This window comes from Neoarius graeffei, chromosome 1 (assembly GCF_027579695.1).
Source record: "Neoarius graeffei isolate fNeoGra1 chromosome 1, fNeoGra1.pri, whole genome shotgun sequence".
Lineage (NCBI taxonomy): Eukaryota > Metazoa > Chordata > Actinopteri > Siluriformes > Ariidae > Neoarius > Neoarius graeffei.
This window is the reverse complement of record NC_083569.1, coordinates 28,592,695-28,611,360: the sequence shown is the minus strand read 5'-3', so window position 1 is coordinate 28,611,360 and position 18,666 is coordinate 28,592,695. Positions and strand designations below refer to the sequence as shown.

At 51.0% G+C, this 18,666-nt stretch overlaps 16 non-coding genes across 16 annotated transcripts; 8 read left to right on the top strand and 8 right to left on the bottom strand.

Moving 5' to 3' along the window:
- Positions 1–5,100: 5,100 nt before the first annotated feature.
- Positions 5,101–5,173, bottom strand: trnav-cac (transfer RNA valine (anticodon CAC)). The gene has a single exon. It is a non-coding gene; the product is annotated as a tRNA-Val (tRNA).
- Positions 5,174–5,260: 87 nt separating this feature from the next.
- On the top strand, positions 5,261–5,332 carry trnag-ucc (transfer RNA glycine (anticodon UCC)). Its single transcript has one exon. It is a non-coding gene; the product is annotated as a tRNA-Gly (tRNA).
- Positions 5,333–6,859: 1,527 nt separating this feature from the next.
- trnav-cac (transfer RNA valine (anticodon CAC)) lies at positions 6,860–6,932 on the bottom strand. The gene has a single exon. It is a non-coding gene; the product is annotated as a tRNA-Val (tRNA).
- An 87-nt stretch (positions 6,933–7,019) lies between these two features.
- trnag-ucc (transfer RNA glycine (anticodon UCC)) lies at positions 7,020–7,091 on the top strand. The gene has a single exon. It is a non-coding gene; the product is annotated as a tRNA-Gly (tRNA).
- Positions 7,092–8,615: 1,524 nt separating this feature from the next.
- On the bottom strand, positions 8,616–8,688 carry trnav-cac (transfer RNA valine (anticodon CAC)). Its single transcript has one exon. It is a non-coding gene; the product is annotated as a tRNA-Val (tRNA).
- Positions 8,689–8,775: 87 nt separating this feature from the next.
- Positions 8,776–8,847, top strand: trnag-ucc (transfer RNA glycine (anticodon UCC)). The gene has a single exon. It is a non-coding gene; the product is annotated as a tRNA-Gly (tRNA).
- A 1,527-nt stretch (positions 8,848–10,374) lies between these two features.
- On the bottom strand, positions 10,375–10,447 carry trnav-cac (transfer RNA valine (anticodon CAC)). The gene has a single exon. It is a non-coding gene; the product is annotated as a tRNA-Val (tRNA).
- An 87-nt stretch (positions 10,448–10,534) lies between these two features.
- Positions 10,535–10,606, top strand: trnag-ucc (transfer RNA glycine (anticodon UCC)). The gene has a single exon. It is a non-coding gene; the product is annotated as a tRNA-Gly (tRNA).
- A 1,527-nt stretch (positions 10,607–12,133) lies between these two features.
- trnav-cac (transfer RNA valine (anticodon CAC)) lies at positions 12,134–12,206 on the bottom strand. Its single transcript has one exon. It is a non-coding gene; the product is annotated as a tRNA-Val (tRNA).
- Positions 12,207–12,293: 87 nt separating this feature from the next.
- On the top strand, positions 12,294–12,365 carry trnag-ucc (transfer RNA glycine (anticodon UCC)). Its single transcript has one exon. It is a non-coding gene; the product is annotated as a tRNA-Gly (tRNA).
- A 1,527-nt stretch (positions 12,366–13,892) lies between these two features.
- trnav-cac (transfer RNA valine (anticodon CAC)) lies at positions 13,893–13,965 on the bottom strand. The gene has a single exon. It is a non-coding gene; the product is annotated as a tRNA-Val (tRNA).
- Positions 13,966–14,052: 87 nt separating this feature from the next.
- trnag-ucc (transfer RNA glycine (anticodon UCC)) lies at positions 14,053–14,124 on the top strand. The gene has a single exon. It is a non-coding gene; the product is annotated as a tRNA-Gly (tRNA).
- A 1,527-nt stretch (positions 14,125–15,651) lies between these two features.
- Positions 15,652–15,724, bottom strand: trnav-cac (transfer RNA valine (anticodon CAC)). Its single transcript has one exon. It is a non-coding gene; the product is annotated as a tRNA-Val (tRNA).
- An 87-nt stretch (positions 15,725–15,811) lies between these two features.
- trnag-ucc (transfer RNA glycine (anticodon UCC)) lies at positions 15,812–15,883 on the top strand. Its single transcript has one exon. It is a non-coding gene; the product is annotated as a tRNA-Gly (tRNA).
- Positions 15,884–17,410: 1,527 nt separating this feature from the next.
- Positions 17,411–17,483, bottom strand: trnav-cac (transfer RNA valine (anticodon CAC)). The gene has a single exon. It is a non-coding gene; the product is annotated as a tRNA-Val (tRNA).
- An 87-nt stretch (positions 17,484–17,570) lies between these two features.
- Positions 17,571–17,642, top strand: trnag-ucc (transfer RNA glycine (anticodon UCC)). Its single transcript has one exon. It is a non-coding gene; the product is annotated as a tRNA-Gly (tRNA).
- Positions 17,643–18,666: the final 1,024 nt, after the last annotated feature.

Below are 18,666 nucleotides of genomic sequence, written 5' to 3'. Positions count from 1 at the left end.
TCTCACTCAGTCCGTGCGCGCCCTCTCTCTGGCCGCACGCGAGCAGAGCAGCAATGGACAGAGAAGCGGCAGCTCAACGCACACAGCCACCCCGGATTACAGCACACACAGCCACCCCGGATTACAGCGCACACAACCACCCCGGATTACAGCGCACACAACCACCCCGGATGACAGCGCACACAACCACCCCGGATTACAACGCACACAACCACCCCGGATTACAGCGCACACAACCACCCCGGATTACAGCGCACACAGCCATCACGGATTACAGCGCACACAACCACCCCGGATTACAGCGCACACAGCCACCCCGGATTACAGCGCACACAACCACCCCGGATTACAGCGCACACAGCCACCCCGGATTACAGCGCACACAACCACCCCGGATTACAGCGCACACAGCCACCCCAGATTACAGCGCACACAGCCACCCCGGATTACAGCGCACACAGCCACCCCGGATTACAGCGCACACAACCACCCCGGATTACAGCGCACACAGCCACCCCGGATTACAGCGCACACAGCCACCCCAGATTACAGCGCACACAGCCACCCCGGATTACAGCGCACACAGCCACCCCAGATTACAGCGCACACAACCACCCCGGATTACAAGAACATTGGTAGATAGCCGTTTATTGTTTTTGTACCGCCGTTGTTTTAAACTTCTAACAGGACTGTATTATTTATTATTAGGATTATTATTATTATTATTATTATTATTTTAAAAGGGCAATATTTAATTCGAGGCAAAAAGGGCAGGGGCTCAAGCACCCCTAAAGCCCTATGTGTGCATGTGCCTGCAAACAAGGACGTACTAAGCAGTTTTGAGTTTACATGTCCGAAAAGGAGTGGGCTGAAGTAAAAACTTATTTAATCCCACCCCTCTACTTTAGTCAATATAAATTGATTATCGAGCTTCCTTATATATATATATATATATATATATATATATATATATATATATACACATGCACACACACACACACACACACACATATATATATATACTGTATATTACTTATTATTTCAACTCTTCAGATATCAATTCTCTATGACTATATCCAGGGGCGGAGCTGGGGGGGGCAGGAGGAGCCGTGGCCACCCCAGGGCATGCCTTGGCCCCGCCCTGGCCACCCCAGGGCTGGACAATAAAATTTATAAAACCGGTATGTCCCACAAAATGTTAGTTCCGCCCGCTGGATTTTTGTTCCGCCTATTTGGTTTCTGCGGGGATGCATATTACTGTAGCACATAAACGTTTCGCGTGTTCAAGCAGCAGGTGGTATCAGATAGTCATGCTCTAGTCCTACAACACAACAACCTACGAACTACGTGAATGTGCGATTAATTTGGGAGGTAAGTTATTCATCTCTTATACTTTCTTCAAGTTCTCACTTTGTAGATATACAGTTACAATTCTGTCCTCAGACAATTCAGAGTTTCCAGAAATCTCCTGAGTTTCCAGAAATCTCCACTTTGCCTGGGGTTTTCGAAAGTATCCGTTTTCAGTGACTGAAACCTTCGTTTACATGTAAATGCAACCGTATAGATAAATATGTGTCTTTATAGATATCCGGCTACAGTGGGATTTGTGCTGTGTGCACACATAGATAGATACTAGATACACAGTAGATATAGAGAAGTTGTGTGATTGTTTATATTAATGTGTGTGAGATGTTGTGTGTTACTGGTGGGAGTACACATTGATTAATAATTGTCACACTCATACATACACAACACTCATGCATTCTCTCAACACACACTGTCCCCCTACCCCTCTCATGCGCCACATTTCTATATTTACATGTAACACACTCACTCATACACAACACTTATGCACTCTCTTAACACACTGTCTATCTCTCTCACACACACACACACACACAATTTGTGCACTACATTTCTATATTTACATGTAACATTCATACACTCTCAACACAGACACACAACTCATGCACTAAATTTTTATATTTAAATGTAACACTCATGCACTGTCTTAACACTCTCTCTCTCACTCATATATGAACACACACTTCACTCTCTTAACACACACTATGTCTTTCTCTCACTCACTATAAGATACAACTCATGCACTCTCAACACACACCCTCTCTTACACACACACACACACTACTCATGCATGATGCACTACATTTCTATATTTACATGTAACACACTCACTGGTATACCCAACACTCGTGCACTCTCAACACACACACCACTCATGCACTACATTTCTATATTCACATATAACACACACAACACTCATGCACTCTGAACATACACTCTCTCTCTCACACACACACAACTTATGCACTTCATTTTTGTATTTACATGTAACATATCTTCACACACACAGAGCTCATCTATATCTACATGCAGTGCACATACTTTCCCCCCTGTCTCTCACACACACACACACACACCACTCATGCACTACACCTCATCTATGTCATGTGTTACATCAGTGTAACACTTTCACTCACTCACACACACACACACACAAACACATTTTGTAACTTAACACATTTAGTTTGTACAGTACTTACAATGGACAATATCACAACGTGTTGTAAGTGTTTACATATGTTGTATGTATGAGTTAAGTATACAAGTATTTTCCTTTTCCTGAGCAAAGCACTCTTTATTCAAGCCTGACTAATATCCTTACTACTTCCCAGGTGCCTGAGGCAGGTGATCTTTTAGTTTTTACTTCTGCATTTTAGTAGTGATCGTTAAAATCCTGATGCTTAACTAGAGTAAACAAGTTGGATGGTTTCTTTGTTTTGCAGATGCTTTATGTTACATAAATAAATGAAAACATTAATTTCTGACCTCTTGGCTCACATGGGTTTTGTTCATGAGTTAGGCACCAGATATGCCACCAGATACATCAGAATACAGGAAATCAAATCTAGCTAATTCAAAATTTCCCGGGGGAGGACCCCCGGACCCCCTCACCTCACCTTTATTTAGTCACAGCATGGCCACCCCCTGTATATCCTTGGCCCCCCTTTGGCCACCCCAGGTAAAAAATCCTGGCTACGCCACTGAATTCAACACTGGGGATTTTGCTGTTTGTGTTTGGTGATGGTTTATGCTCAAAGCCTGATGAGTCCACTTCTTACTGTGGTTATTTTCTGTGTTCTTCAATACTCTCACTCCTGCTATAATTGACCTTAAAAGATGCTGAAAAATCAGCATTCTATTGCACTGTATACATTCGACACAGACTGTCCATTCCAGTGTGTTGAAGCTGAATGCATGTGCACTACCACAACTGGATCGGCATATTCAAAAAACAAATAAATAAACAAACCCACCGCTATTTCTGCCCAGCTTCAAACCAGGGACCTTTCGTGTGTAAGACAAACGTGACAACCACTACACTACAGAAAATGCAGCTTGTGGACCAATCAGCTGTTGCCTGGCCCTCAAGTTCAGAAGCAATGGCACTTAGGCATTTGTCCCCAGCTCAGGCAGGCAGTGTTGGTGGTATAGTGGTTAGCATAGCTGCCTTCCAAGCAGTTGATCTGGGTTTGATTCCCGGCCAACGCGCACCCTTTAACGCTTCATTTCTCTGATGAAAGGCAGAGAGCGTGGCCAGGCTCCCGGGAGGAAACGGATCGGTTGCTCGTCACTGCCGGGCCAAGGAGGTGACTGAGGGCCGCTCCTTCTGCTTTGCGCTCGCGTTGCATGCAGTTGAATGGCATCGGTTTGCGCAAACCTGGGCGTGCTTCAAGGACACGGGCGCCTGCGTGCTTGTCTTTCGTTGGCGGCAAGCTGCTTCTTTGCATGTTTTCCACAAACGGAGGACTGCACAGTCACGGTTTGAGAGTCAATAAGCAAATGTGTCTGAATGTTGGCCGGCAAATACTCGTTGAGACATGATGAAGCATTCCAGAGTCAATGCCACTTTGCAGCGTTCTGATGCCGTGTGCAGCCCTGTTGACCTGACCTCACTCCGTAAACGAGCAACGAAGTGGCATTTGAGAACACCACCTCCCCGTGACGAATTGCAATGTCCATGATTCCACAGTCAACAGAAATGTAGATCGTGCCCGATTTTGTTTTTAAAGCAGCCGTCACGGACCTTGATGGAAAACCAGAGAGGCAGGGAAACCGTGCAAACGAGGTTTTGTCCCGACGGTCGTCTGCACCTAGGAGAACATGACAACCACTAAGCTACAGAAAGCAATCCGGTCACGTTAAGGGTCTGTCTTTCTGGCTGTTTCGAGGGTACCTGATTTTAGCAAGGCGATAACTGGACGTTAAGGGAAGCAGAGCTCAAAAGGCAAAGCATGGCTCTGCCAGGTTCCTCAGGAGCGTCTATTCGCTTGTCAGGTGAAAGGGGAAACCACTGCACAGCAGAAAACACGCGAAGCTTTTTCAGCGTCTCGGTTTGGGACTGTTCCAAAAGGCACGGACGGAGCAGAGATGGCAGCTCGACATTTGTTCGCCGCCAAGTTCAAGAAAACGAGCACCGATTCCGCCCGGTTTCGAATCGGGGACCGTTCTCGTGTTAAGCGAACGTGGCAGCCGCTACAGCACAGAAACCACGCGTGTGTTAGCTCTTGCCTGGGCCTCAAGAAGAACACAGATCACGCTTAAGCGACTGTCACGAGGATAGGGGCACGGCCTTGGCGTCGTAGAGATGAGCTGGTGGTCGAGTGTGACGAGGATCAGCACTGAAAAGCGCTGCAACAACATCACGGGAAGAAATCAAATGCCTTGTCTGGACGGGCCAAGGCGGTGACTGAGGACTCTTCCTTCCGCTTTCCACGAGCGACGGAAGTAGTTGTTTGCAGGGTTGAATGACATCAGTTTGCCCGTGCGTACGTTCGACACATGAAGCGGTGAACAACACGGGCTCCTGCGTGTTTTCCTTTCGTTGGCAACAAGCGACAGGTGTATATTTGTCCACAAACAGAGAACTGGAGAGTCACTGTGTAAGATTTGTTCAGCAAATGTGTCCATACCTTGGCTGGTGAAAAGCAAACACTTCCGTAGTTGGCACGGTCAGAGCAGAGATCACAGCTCAGCAGTCACCCAAAAAATAAATAAATAAATAAACCCACCCACCACTGTTTCTGCCCGGTTTCGAACCGGGGACCTTTCGTGTGTGAGACGAACGTGATAACCACTACACTACAGAAACCTCAGCGCTTGGACCGATCAGCTGTTGCCTGGCCCTCAAGTTCAGAAGCAATGGCACTTAGGCATTTGTCCCCAGGCCAGGCACGCAGCATTGGTGGTATAGTGGCTAGCATAGCTGCCTTCCAAGCAGTTGACCTGGGTTCGATTCCCGGCCAACGCACACCCTTTAACGCTTCGTTTCTCTGATGAAAGGCAGAGAGCGTGGCCAGGCACCCGGGAGGAAACGGATCGGTTGCTCGTCACTGCCTTGCCAAGGAGATGACTGAGGGCTGCTCCTTCTGCTTTGCGCTCGCGTTGCATGCAGTTGAATGGCATCGGTTTGCGCAAACCTGGGCGTGCTTCAAGGACACGGGCGCCTGCGTGCTTGTCTTTCGTTGGCGGCAAGCTGCTTCTTTGCATGTTTTCCACAAACGGAGGACTGCACAGTCACGGTTTGAGAGTCAATAAGCAAATGTGTCTGAATGTTGGCCGGCAAATACTCGTTGAGACATGATGAAGCATTCCAGAGTCAATGCCACTTTGCAGCGTTCTGATGCCGTGTGCAGCCCTGTTGACCTGACCTCACTCCGTAAACGAGCAACGAAGTGGCATTTGAGAACACCACCTCCCCGTGACGAATTGCAATGTCCATGATTCCACAGTCAACAGAAATGTAGATCGTGCCCGATTTTGTTTTTAAAGCAGCCGTCACGGACCTTGATGGAAAACCAGAGAGGCAGGGAAACCGTGCAAACGAGGTTTTGTCCCGACGGTCGTCTGCACCTAGGAGAACATGACAACCACTAAGCTACAGAAAGCAATCCGGTCACGTTAAGGGTCTGTCTTTCTGGCTGTTTCGAGGGTACCTGATTTTAGCAAGGCGATAACTGGACGTTAAGGGAAGCAGAGCTCAAAAGGCAAAGCATGGCTCTGCCAGGTTCCTCAGGAGCGTCTATTCGCTTGTCAGGTGAAAGGGGAAACCACTGCACAGCAGAAAACACGCGAAGCTTTTTCAGCGTCTCGGTTTGGGACTGTTCCAAAAGGCACGGACGGAGCAGAGATGGCAGCTCGACATTTGTTCGCCGCCAAGTTCAAGAAAACGAGCACCGATTCCGCCCGGTTTCGAATCGGGGACCGTTCTCGTGTTAAGCGAACGTGGCAGCCGCTACAGCACAGAAACCACGCGTGTGTTAGCTCTTGCCTGGGCCTCAAGAAGAACACAGATCACGCTTAAGCGACTGTCACGAGGATAGGGGCACGGCCTTGGCGTCGTAGAGATGAGCTGGTGGTCGAGTGTGACGAGGATCAGCACTGAAAAGCGCTGCAACAACATCACGGGAAGAAATCAAATGCCTTGTCTGGACGGGCCAAGGCGGTGACTGAGGACTCTTCCTTCCGCTTTCCACGAGCGACGGAAGTAGTTGTTTGCAGGGTTGAATGACATCAGTTTGCCCGTGCGTACGTTCGACACATGAAGCGGTGAACAACACGGGCTCCTGCGTGTTTTCCTTTCGTTGGCAACAAGCGACAGGTGTATATTTGTCCACAAACAGAGAACTGGAGAGTCACTGTGTAAGATTTGTTCAGCAAATGTGTCCATACCTTGGCTGGTGAAAAGCAAACACTTCCGTAGTTGGCACGGTCAGAGCAGAGATCACAGCTCAGCAGTCACCCAAAAAATAAATAAATAAATAAACCCACCCACCACTGTTTCTGCCCGGTTTCGAACCGGGGACCTTTCGTGTGTGAGACGAACGTGATAACCACTACACTACAGAAACCTCAGCGCTTGGACCGATCAGCTGTTGCCTGGCCCTCAAGTTCAGAAGCAATGGCACTTAGGCATTTGTCCCCAGGCCAGGCACGCAGCGTTGGTGGTATAGTGGCTAGCATAGCTGCCTTCCAAGCAGTTGACCTGGGTTCGATTCCCGGCCAACGCACACCCTTTAACGCTTCGTTTCTCTGATGAAAGGCAGAGAGCGTGGCCAGGCACCCGGGAGGAAACGGATCGGTTGCTCGTCACTGCCTTGCCAAGGAGAGGGCTGCTCCTTCTGCTTTGCGCTCGCGTTGCATGCAGTTGAATGGCATCGGTTTGCGCAAACCTGGGCGTGCTTCAAGGACACGGGCGCCTGCGTGCTTGTCTTTCGTTGGCGGCAAGCTGCTTCTTTGCATGTTTTCCACAAACGGAGGACTGCACAGTCACGGTTTGAGAGTCAATAAGCAAATGTGTCTGAATGTTGGCCGGCAAATACTCGTTGAGACATGATGAAGCATTCCAGAGTCAATGCCACTTTGCAGCGTTCTGATGCCGTGTGCAGCCCTGTTGACCTGACCTCACTCCGTAAACGAGCAACGAAGTGGCATTTGAGAACACCACCTCCCCGTGACGAATTGCAATGTCCATGATTCCACAGTCAACAGAAATGTAGATCGTGCCCGATTTTGTTTTGAAAGCAGCCGTCACGGACCTTGATGGAAAACCAGAGAGGCAGGGAAACCGTGCAAACGAGGTTTTGTCCCGACGGTCGTCTGCACCTAGGAGAACATGACAACCACTAAGCTACAGAAAGCAATCCGGTCACGTTAAGGGTCTGTCTTTCTGGCTGTTTCGAGGGTACCTGATTTTAGCAAGGCGATAACTGGACGTTAAGGGAAGCAGAGCTCAAAAGGCAAAGCATGGCTCTGCCAGGTTCCTCAGGAGCGTCTATTCGCTTGTCAGGTGAAAGGGGAAACCACTGCACAGCAGAAAACACGCGAAGCTTTTTCAGCGTCTCGGTTTGGGACTGTTCCAAAAGGCACGGACGGAGCAGAGATGGCAGCTCGACATTTGTTCGCCGCCAAGTTCAAGAAAACGAGCACCGATTCCGCCCGGTTTCGAATCGGGGACCGTTCTCGTGTTAAGCGAACGTGGCAGCCGCTACAGCACAGAAACCACGCGTGTGTTAGCTCTTGCCTGGGCCTCAAGAAGAACACAGATCACGCTTAAGCGACTGTCACGAGGATAGGAGCACGGCCTTGGCGTCGTAGAGATGAGCTGGTGGTCGAGTGTGACGAGGATCAGCACTGAAAAGCGCTGCAACAACATCACGGGAAGAAATCAAATGCCTTGTCTGGACGGGCCAAGGCGGTGACTGAGGACTGTTCCTTCCGCTTTCCACGAGCGACGGAAGTAGTTGTTTGCAGGGTTGAATGACATCAGTTTGCCCGTGCGTACGTTCGACACATGAAGCGGTGAACAACACGGGCTCCTGCGTGTTTTCCTTTCGTTGGCAACAAGCGACAGGTGTATATTTGTCCACAAACAGAGAACTGGAGAGTCACTGTGTAAGATTTGTTCAGCAAATGTGTCCATACCTTGGCTGGTGAAAAGCAAACACTTCCGTAGTTGGCACGGTCAGAGCAGAGATCACAGCTCAGCAGTCACCCAAAAAATAAATAAATAAATAAACCCACCCACCCACCACTGTTTCTGCCCGGTTTCAAACCGGAGACCTTTCGTGTGTGAGATGAACGTGATAACCACTACACTACAGAAACCTCAGCGCTTGGACCGATCAGCTGTTGCCTGGCCCTCAAGTTCAGAAGCAATGGCACTTAGGCATTTGTCCCCAGGCCAGGCACGCAGCGTTGGTGGTATAGTGGCTAGCATAGCTGCCTTCCAAGCAGTTGACCCGGGTTCGATTCCCGGCCAACGCACACCCTCTAACGCTTCGTTTCTCTGATGAAAGGCAGAGAGCGTGGCCAGGCACCCGGGAGGAAACGGATCGGTTGCTTGTCACTGCCTTGCCAAGGAGGTGACTGAGGGCCGCTCCTTCTGCTTTGCGCTCGCGTTGCATGCAGTTGAATGGCATCGGTTTGCGCAAACCTGGGCGTGCTTCAAGGACACGGGCGCCTGCGTGCTTGTCTTTCGTTGGCGGCAAGCTGCTTCTTTGCATGTTTTCCACAAACGGAGGACTGCACAGTCACGGTTTGAGAGTCAATAAGCAAATGTGTCTGAATGTTGGCCGGCAAATACTCGTTGAGTCATGATGAAGCATTCCAGAGTCAATGCCACTTTGCAGCGTTCTGATGCCGTGTGCAGCCCTGTTGACCTGACCTCACTCCGTAAACGAGCAACGAAGTGGCATTTGAGAACACCACCTCCCCGTGACGAATTGCAATGTCCATGATTCCACAGTCAACAGAAATGTAGATCGTGCCCGATTTTGTTTTGAAAGCAGCCGTCACGGACCTTGATGGAAAACCAGAGAGGCAGGGAAACCGTGCAAACGAGGTTTTGTCCCGACGGTCGTCTGCACCTAGGAGAACATGACAACCACTAAGCTACAGAAAGCAATCCGGTCACGTTAAGGGTCTGTCTTTCTGGCTGTTTCGAGGGTACCTGATTTTAGCAAGGCGATAACTGGACGTTAAGGGAAGCAGAGCTCAAAAGGCAAAGCATGGCTCTGCCAGGTTCCTCAGGAGCGTCTATTCGCTTGTCAGGTGAAAGGGGAAACCACTGCACAGCAGAAAACACGCGAAGCTTTTTCAGCGTCTCGGTTTGGGACTGTTCCAAAAGGCACGGACGGAGCAGAGATGGCAGCTCGACATTTGTTCGCCGCCAAGTTCAAGAAAACGAGCACCGATTCCGCCCGGTTTCGAATCGGGGACCGTTCTCGTGTTAAGCGAACGTGGCAGCCGCTACAGCACAGAAACCACGCGTGTGTTAGCTCTTGCCTGGGCCTCAAGAAGAACACAGATCACGCTTAAGCGACTGTCACGAGGATAGGGGCACGGCCTTGGCGTCGTAGAGATGAGCTGGTGGTCGAGTGTGACGAGGATCAGCACTGAAAAGCGCTGCAACAACATCACGGGAAGAAATCAAATGCCTTGTCTGGACGGGCCAAGGCGGTGACTGAGGACTGTTCCTTCCGCTTTCCACGAGCGACGGAAGTAGTTGTTTGCAGGGTTGAATGACATCAGTTTGCCCGTGCGTACGTTCGACCCATGAAGCGGTGAACAACACGGGCTCCTGCGTGTTTTCGTTTCGTTGGCAACAAGCGACAGGTGTATATTTGTCCACAAACAGAGAACTGGAGAGTCACTGTGTAAGATTTGTTCAGCAAATGTGTCCATACCTTGGCTGGTGAAAAGCAAACACTTCCGTAGTTGGCACGGTCAGAGCAGAGATCACAGCTCAGCAGTCACCCAAAAAATAAATAAATAAATAAACCCACCCACCACTGTTTCTGCCCGGTTTCGAACCGGGGACCTTTCGTGTGTGAGACGAACGTGATAACCACTACACTACAGAAACCTCAGCGCTTGGACCGATCAGCTGTTGCCTGGCCCTCAAGTTCAGAAGCAATGGCACTTAGGCATTTGTCCCCAGGCCAGGCACGCAGCGTTGGTGGTATAGTGGCTAGCATAGCTGCCTTCCAAGCAGTTGACCCGGGTTCGATTCCCGGCCAACGCACACCCTCTAACGCTTCGTTTCTCTGATGAAAGGCAGAGAGCGTGGCCAGGCACCCGGGAGGAAACGGATCGGTTGCTCGTCACTGCCTTGCCAAGGAGGTGACTGAGGGCCGCTCCTTCTGCTTTCCGCTCGCGTTGCATGCAGTTGAATGGCATCGGTTTGCGCAAACCTGGGCGTGCTTCAAGGACACGGGCGCCTGCGTGCTTGTCTTTCGTTGGCGGCAAGCTGCTTCTTTGCATGTTTTCCACAAACGGAGGACTGCACAGTCACGGTTTGAGAGTCAATAAGCAAATGTGTCTGAATGTTGGCCGGCAAATACTCGTTGAGTCATGATGAAGCATTCCAGAGTCAATGCCACTTTGCAGCGTTCTGATGCCGTGTGCAGCCCTGTTGACCTGACCTCACTCCGTAAACGAGCAACGAAGTGGCATTTGAGAACACCACCTCCCCGTGACGAATTGCAATGTCCATGATTCCACAGTCAACAGAAATGTAGATCGTGCCCGATTTTGTTTTTAAAGCAGCCGTCACGGACCTTGATGGAAAACCAGAGAGGCAGGGAAACCGTGCAAACGAGGTTTTGTCCCGACGGTCGTCTGCACCTAGGAGAACATGACAACCACTAAGCTACAGAAAGCAATCCGGTCACGTTAAGGGTCTGTCTTTCTGGCTGTTTCGAGGGTACCTGATTTTAGCAAGGCGATAACTGGACGTTAAGGGAAGCAGAGCTCAAAAGGCAAAGCATGGCTCTGCCAGGTTCCTCAGGAGCGTCTATTCGCTTGTCAGGTGAAAGGGGAAACCACTGCACAGCAGAAAACACGCGAAGCTTTTTCAGCGTCTCGGTTTGGGACTGTTCCAAAAGGCACGGACGGAGCAGAGATGGCAGCTCGACATTTGTTCGCCGCCAAGTTCAAGAAAACGAGCACCGATTCCGCCCGGTTTCGAATCGGGGACCGTTCTCGTGCTAAGCGAACGTGGCAGCCGCTACAGCACAGAAACCACGCGTGTGTTAGCTCTTGCCTGGGCCTCAAGAAGAACACAGATCACGCTTAAGCGACTGTCACGAGGATAGGGGCACGGCCTTGGCGTCGTAGAGATGAGCTGGTGGTCGAGTGTGACGAGGATCAGCACTGAAAAGCGCTGCAACAACATCACGGGAAGAAATCAAATGCCTTGTCTGGACGGGCCAAGGCGGTGACTGAGGACTGTTCCTTCCGCTTTCCACGAGCGACGGAAGTAGTTGTTTGCAGGGTTGAATGACATCAGTTTGCCCGTGCGTACGTTCGACCCATGAAGCGGTGAACAACACGGGCTCCTGCGTGTTTTCGTTTCGTTGGCAACAAGCGACAGGTGTATATTTGTCCACAAACAGAGAACTGGAGAGTCACTGTGTAAGATTTGTTCAGCAAATGTGTCCATACCTTGGCTGGTGAAAAGCAAACACTTCCGTAGTTGGCACGGTCAGAGCAGAGATCACAGCTCAGCAGTCACCCAAAAAATAAATAAATAAATAAACCCACCCACCACTGTTTCTGCCCGGTTTCGAACCGGGGACCTTTCGTGTGTGAGACGAACGTGATAACCACTACACTACAGAAACCTCAGCGCTTGGACCGATCAGCTGTTGCCTGGCCCTCAAGTTCAGAAGCAATGGCACTTAGGCATTTGTCCCCAGGCCAGGCACGCAGCGTTGGTGGTATAGTGGCTAGCATAGCTGCCTTCCAAGCAGTTGACCCGGGTTCGATTCCCGGCCAACGCACACCCTTTAACGCTTCGTTTCTCTGATGAAAGGCAGAGAGCGTGGCCAGGCCCCCGGGAGGAAACGGATCGGTTGCTTGTCACTGCCTTGCCAAGGAGGTGACTGAGGGCCGCTCCTTCTGCTTTGCGCTCGCGTTGCATGCAGTTGAATGGCATCGGTTTGCGCAAACCTGGGCGTGCTTCAAGGACACGGGCGCCTGCGTGCTTGTCTTTCGTTGGCGGCAAGCTGCTTCTTTGCATGTTTTCCACAAACGGAGGACTGCACAGTCACGGTTTGAGAGTCAATAAGCAAATGTGTCTGAATGTTGGCCGGCAAATACTCGTTGAGACATGATGAAGCATTCCAGAGTCAATGCCACTTTGCAGCGTTCTGATGCCGTGTGCAGCCCTGTTGACCTGACCTCACTCCGTAAACGAGCAACGAAGTGGCATTTGAGAACACCACCTCCCCGTGACGAATTGCAATGTCCATGATTCCACAGTCAAAAGAAATGTAGATCGTGCCCGATTTTGTTTTGAAAGCAGCCGTCACGGACCTTGATGGAAAACCAGAGAGGCAGGGAAACCGTGCAAACGAGGTTTTGTCCCGACGGTCGTCTGCACCTAGGAGAACATGACAACCGCTAAGCTACAGAAAGCAATCCGGTCACGTTAAGGGTCTGTCTTTCTGGCTGTTTCGAGGGTACCTGATTTTAGCAAGGCGATAACTGGACGTTAAGGGAAGCAGAGCTCAAAAGGCAAAGCATGGCTCTGCCAGGTTCCTCAGGAGCGTCTATTCGCTTGTCAGGTGAAAGGGGAAACCACTGCACAGCAGAAAACACGCGAAGCTTTTTCAGCGTCTCGGTTTGGGACTGTTCCAAAAGGCACGGACGGAGCAGAGATGGCAGCTCGACATTTGTTCGCCGCCAAGTTCAAGAAAACGAGCACCGATTCCGCCCGGTTTCGAATCGGGGACCGTTCTCGTGTTAAGCGAACGTGGCAGCCGCTACAGCACAGAAACCACGCGTGTGTTAGCTCTTGCCTGGGCCTCAAGAAGAACACAGATCACGCTTAAGCGACTGTCACGAGGATAGGGGCACGGCCTTGGCGTCGTAGAGATGAGCTGGTGGTCGAGTGTGACGAGGATCAGCACTGAAAAGCGCTGCAACAACATCACGGGAAGAAATCAAATGCCTTGTCTGGACGGGCCAAGGCGGTGACTGAGGACTGTTCCTTCCGCTTTCCACGAGCGACGGAAGTAGTTGTTTGCAGGGTTGAATGACATCAGTTTGCCCGTGCGTACGTTCGACCCATGAAGCGGAGAACAACACGGGCTCCTGCGTGTTTTCCTTTCGTTGGCAACAAGCGACAGGTGTATATTTGTCCACAAACAGAGAACTGGAGAGTCACTGTGTAAGATTTGTTCAGCAAATGTGTCCATACCTTGGCTGGTGAAAAGCAAACACTTCCGTAGTTGGCACGGTCAGAGCAGAGATCACAGCTCAGCAGTCACTCAAAAAATAAATAAATAAATAAACCCACCCACCACTGTTTCTGCCCGGTTTCGAACCGGGGACCTTTCGTGTGTGAGACGAACGTGATAACCACTACACTACAGAAACCTCAGCGCTTGGACCGATCAGCTGTTGCCTGGCCCTCAAGTTCAGACGCAATGGCACTTAGGCATTTGTCCCCAGGCCAGGCACGCAGCGTTGGTGGTATAGTGGCTAGCATAGCTGCCTTCCAAGCAGTTGACCCGGGTTCGATTCCCGGCCAACGCACACCCTTTAACGCTTCGTTTCTCTGATGAAAGGCAGAGAGCGTGGCCAGGCCCCCGGGAGGAAACGGATCGGTTGCTCGTCACTGCCTTGCCAAGGAGGTGACTGAGGGCCGCTCCTTCTGCTTTGCGCTCGCGTTGCATGCAGTTGAATGGCATCGGTTTGCGCAAACCTGGGCGTGCTTCAAGGACACGGGCGCCTGCGTGCTTGTCTTTCGTTGGCGGCAAGCTGCTTCTTTGCATGTTTTCCACAAACGGAGGACTGCACAGTCACGGTTTGAGAGTCAATAAGCAAATGTGTCTGAATGTTGGCCGGCAAATACTCGTTGAGACATGATGAAGCATTCCAGAGTCAATGCCACTTTGCAGCGTTCTGATGCCGTGTGCAGCCCTGTTGACCTGACCTCACTCCGTAAACGAGCAACGAAGTGGCATTTGAGAACACCACCTCCCCGTGACGAATTGCAATGTCCATGATTCCACAGTCAACAGAAATGTAGATCGTGCCCGATTTTGTTTTGAAAGCAGCCGTCACGGACCTTGATGGAAAACCAGAGAGGCAGGGAAACCGTGCAAACGAGGTTTTGTCACGACGGTCGTCTGCACCTAGGAGAACATGACAACCACTAAGCTACAGAAAGCAATCCGGTCACGTTAAGGGTCTGTCTTTCTGGCTGTTTCGAGGGTACCTGATTTTAGCAAGGTGATAACTGGACATTAAGGGATGCAGAGCTCAAAAGGCAAAGCATGGCTCTGCCAGGTTCCTCAGGAGCGTCTATTCGCTTGTCAGGTGAAAGGGGAAACCACTGCACAGCAGAAAACACGCGAAGCTTTTTCAGCGTCTCGGTTTGGGACTGTTCCAAAAGGCACGGACGGAGCAGAGATGGCAGCTCGACATTTGTTCGCCGCCAAGTTCAAGAAAACGAGCACCGATTCCGCCCGGTTTCGAATCGGGGACCGTTCTCGTGTTAAGCGAACGTGGCAGCCGCTACAGCACAGAAACCACGCGTGTGTTAGCTCTTGCCTGGGCCTCAAGAAGAACACAGATCACGCTTAAGCGACTGTCACGAGGATAGGGGCACGGCCTTGGCGTCGTAGAGATGAGCTGGTGGTCGAGTGTGACGAGGATCAGCACTGAAAAGCGCTGCAACAACAACACGGGAAGAAATCAAATGCCTTGTCTGGACGGGCCAAGGCGGTGACTGAGGACTGTTCCTTCCGCTTTCCACGAGCGACGGAAGTAGTTGTTGGCAGGGTTGAATGACATCAGTTTGCCCGTGCGTACGTTCGACCCATGAAGCGGTGAACAACACGGGCTCCTGCGTGTTTTCCTTTCGTTGGCAACAAGCGACAGGTGTATATTTGTCCACAAACAGAGAACTGGAGAGTCACTGTGTAAGATTTGTTCAGCAAATGTGTCCATACCTTGGCTGGTGAAAAGCAAACACTTCCGTAGTTGGCACGGTCAGAGCAGAGATCACAGCTCAGCAGTCACTCAAAAAATAAATAAATAAATAAACCCACCCACCACTGTTTCTGCCCGGTTTCGAACCGGGGACCTTTAGTGTGTGAGACGAACGTGATAACCACTACACTACAGAAACCTCAGCGCTTGGACCGATCAGCTGTTGCCTGGCCCTCAAGTTCAGAAGCAATGGCACTTAGGCATTTGTCCCCAGGCCAGGCACGCAGCGTTGGTGGTATAGTGGCTAGCATAGCTGCCTTCCAAGCAGTTGACCCGGGTTCGATTCCCGGCCAACGCACACCCTTTAACGCTTCTTTTCTCTGATGAAAGGCAGAGAGCGTGGCCAGGCACCCGGGAGGAAACGGATCGGTTGCTCGTCACTGCCTTGCCAAGGAGGTGACTGAGGGCCGCTCCTTCTGCTTTGCGCTCGCGTTGCATGCAGTTGAATGGCATCGGTTTGCGCAAACCTGGGCGTGCTTCAAGGACACGGGCGCCTGCGTGCTTGTCTTTCGTTGGCGGCAAGCTGCTTCTTTGCATGTTTTCCACAAACGGAGGACTGCACAGTCACGGTTTGAGAGTCAATAAGCAAATGTGTCTGAATGTTGGCCGGCAAATACTCGTTGAGACATGATGAAGCATTCCAGAGTCAATGCCACTTTGCAGCGTTCTGATGCCGTGTGCAGCCCTGTTGACCTGACCTCACTCCGTAAACGAGCAACGAAGTGGCATTTGAGAACACCACCTCCCCGTGACGAATTGCAATGTCCATGATTCCACAGTCAACAGAAATGTAGATCGTGCCCGATTTTGTTTTTAAAGCAGCCGTCACGGACCTTGATGGAAAACCAGAGAGGCAGGGAAACCGTGCAAACGAGGTTTTGTCCCGACGGTCGTCTGCACCTAGGAGAACATGACAACCACTAAGCTACAGAAAGCAATCCGGTCACGTTAAGGGTCTGTCTTTCTGGCTGTTTCGAGGGTACCTGATTTTAGCAAGGCGATAACTGGACGTTAAGGGAAGCAGAGCTCAAAAGGCAAAGCATGGCTCTGCCAGGTTCCTCAGGAGCGTCTATTCGCTTGTCAGGTGAAAGGGGAAACCACTGCACAGCAGAAAACACGCGAAGCTTTTTCAGCGTCTCGGTTTGGGACTGTTCCAAAAGGCACGGACGGAGCAGAGATGGCAGCTCGACATTTGTTCGCCGCCAAGTTCAAGAAAACGAGCACCGATTCCGCCCGGTTTCGAATCGGGGACCGTTCTCGTGTTAAGCGAACGTGGCAGCCGCTACAGCACAGAAACCACGCGTGTGTTAGCTCTTGCCTGGGCCTCAAGAAGAACACAGATCACGCTTAAGCGACTGTCACGAGGATAGGGGCACGGCCTTGGCGTCGTAGAGATGAGCTGGTGGTCGAGTGTGACGAGGATCAGCACTGAAAAGCGCTGCAACAACAACACGGGAAGAAATCAAATGCCTTGTCTGGACGGGCCAAGGCGGTGACTGAGGACTGTTCCTTCCGCTTTCCACGAGCGACGGAAGTAGTTGTTTGCAGGGTTGAATGACATCAGTTTGCCCGTGCGTACGTTCGACCCATGAAGCGGTGAACAACACGGGCTCCTGCGTGTTTTCCTTTCGTTGGCAACAAGCGACAGGTGTATATTTGTCCACAAACAGAGAACTGGAGAGTCACTGTGTAAGATTTGTTCAGCAAATGTGTCCATACCTTGGCTGGTGAAAAGCAAACACTTCCGTAGTTGGCACGGTCAGAGCAGAGATCACAGCTCAGCAGTCACTCAAAAAATAAATAAATAAATAAACCCACCCACCACTGTTTCTGCCCGGTTTCGAACCGGGGACCTTTAGTGTGTGAGACGAACGTGATAACCACTACACTACAGAAACCTCAGCGCTTGGACCGATCAGCTGTTGCCTGGCCCTCAAGTTCAGAAGCAATGGCACTTAGGCATTTGTCCCCAGGCCAGGCACGCAGCGTTGGTGGTATAGTGGCTAGCATAGCTGCCTTCCAAGCAGTTGACCCGGGTTCGATTCCCGGCCAACGCACACCCTTTAACGCTTCGTTTCTCTGATGAAAGGCAGAGAGCGTGGCCAGGCACCCGGGAGGAAACGGATCGGTTGCTCGTCACTGCCTTGCCAAGGAGGTGACTGAGGGCCGCTCCTTCTGCTTTGCGCTCGCGTTGCATGCAGTTGAATGGCATCGGTTTGCGCAAACCTGGGCGTGCTTCATGGACACGGGCGCCTGCGTGCTTGTCTTTCGTTGGCGGCAAGCTGCTTCTTTGCATGTTTTCCACAAACGGAGGACTGCACAGTCACGGTTTGAGAGTCAATAAGCAAATGTGTCTGAATGTTGGCCGGCAAATACTCGTTGAGACATGATGAAGCATTCCAGAGTCAATGCCACTTTGCAGCGTTCTGATGCCGTGTGCAGCCCTGTTGACCTGACCTCACTCCGTAAACGAGCAACGAAGTGGCATTTGAGAACACCACCTCCCCGTGACGAATTGCAATGTCCATGATTCCACAGTCAACAGAAATGTAGATCGTGCCCGATTTTGTTTTGAAAGCAGCCGTCACGGACCTTGATGGAAAACCAGAGAGGCAGGGAAACCGTGCAAACGAGGTTTTGTCCCGACGGTCGTCTGCACCTAGGAGAACATGACAACCACTAAGCTACAGAAAGCAATCCGGTCACGTTAAGGGTCTGTCTTTCTGGCTGTTTCGAGGGTACCTGATTTTAGCAAGGTGATAACTGGACGTTAAGGGATGCAGAGCTCAAAAGGCAAAGCATGGCTCTGCCAGGTTCCTCAGGAGCGTCTATTCGCTTGTCAGGTGAAAGGGGAAACCACTGCACAGCAGAAAACACGCGAAGCTTTTTCAGCGTCTCGGTTTGGGACTGTTCCAAAAGGCACGGACGGAGCAGAGATGGCAGCTCGACATTTGTTCGTCGCCAAGTTCAAGAAAACGAGCACCGATTCCGCCCGGTTTCGAATCGGGGACCGTTCTCGTGTTAAGCGAACGTGGCAGCCGCTACAGCACAGAAACCACGCGTGTGTTAGCTCTTGCCTGG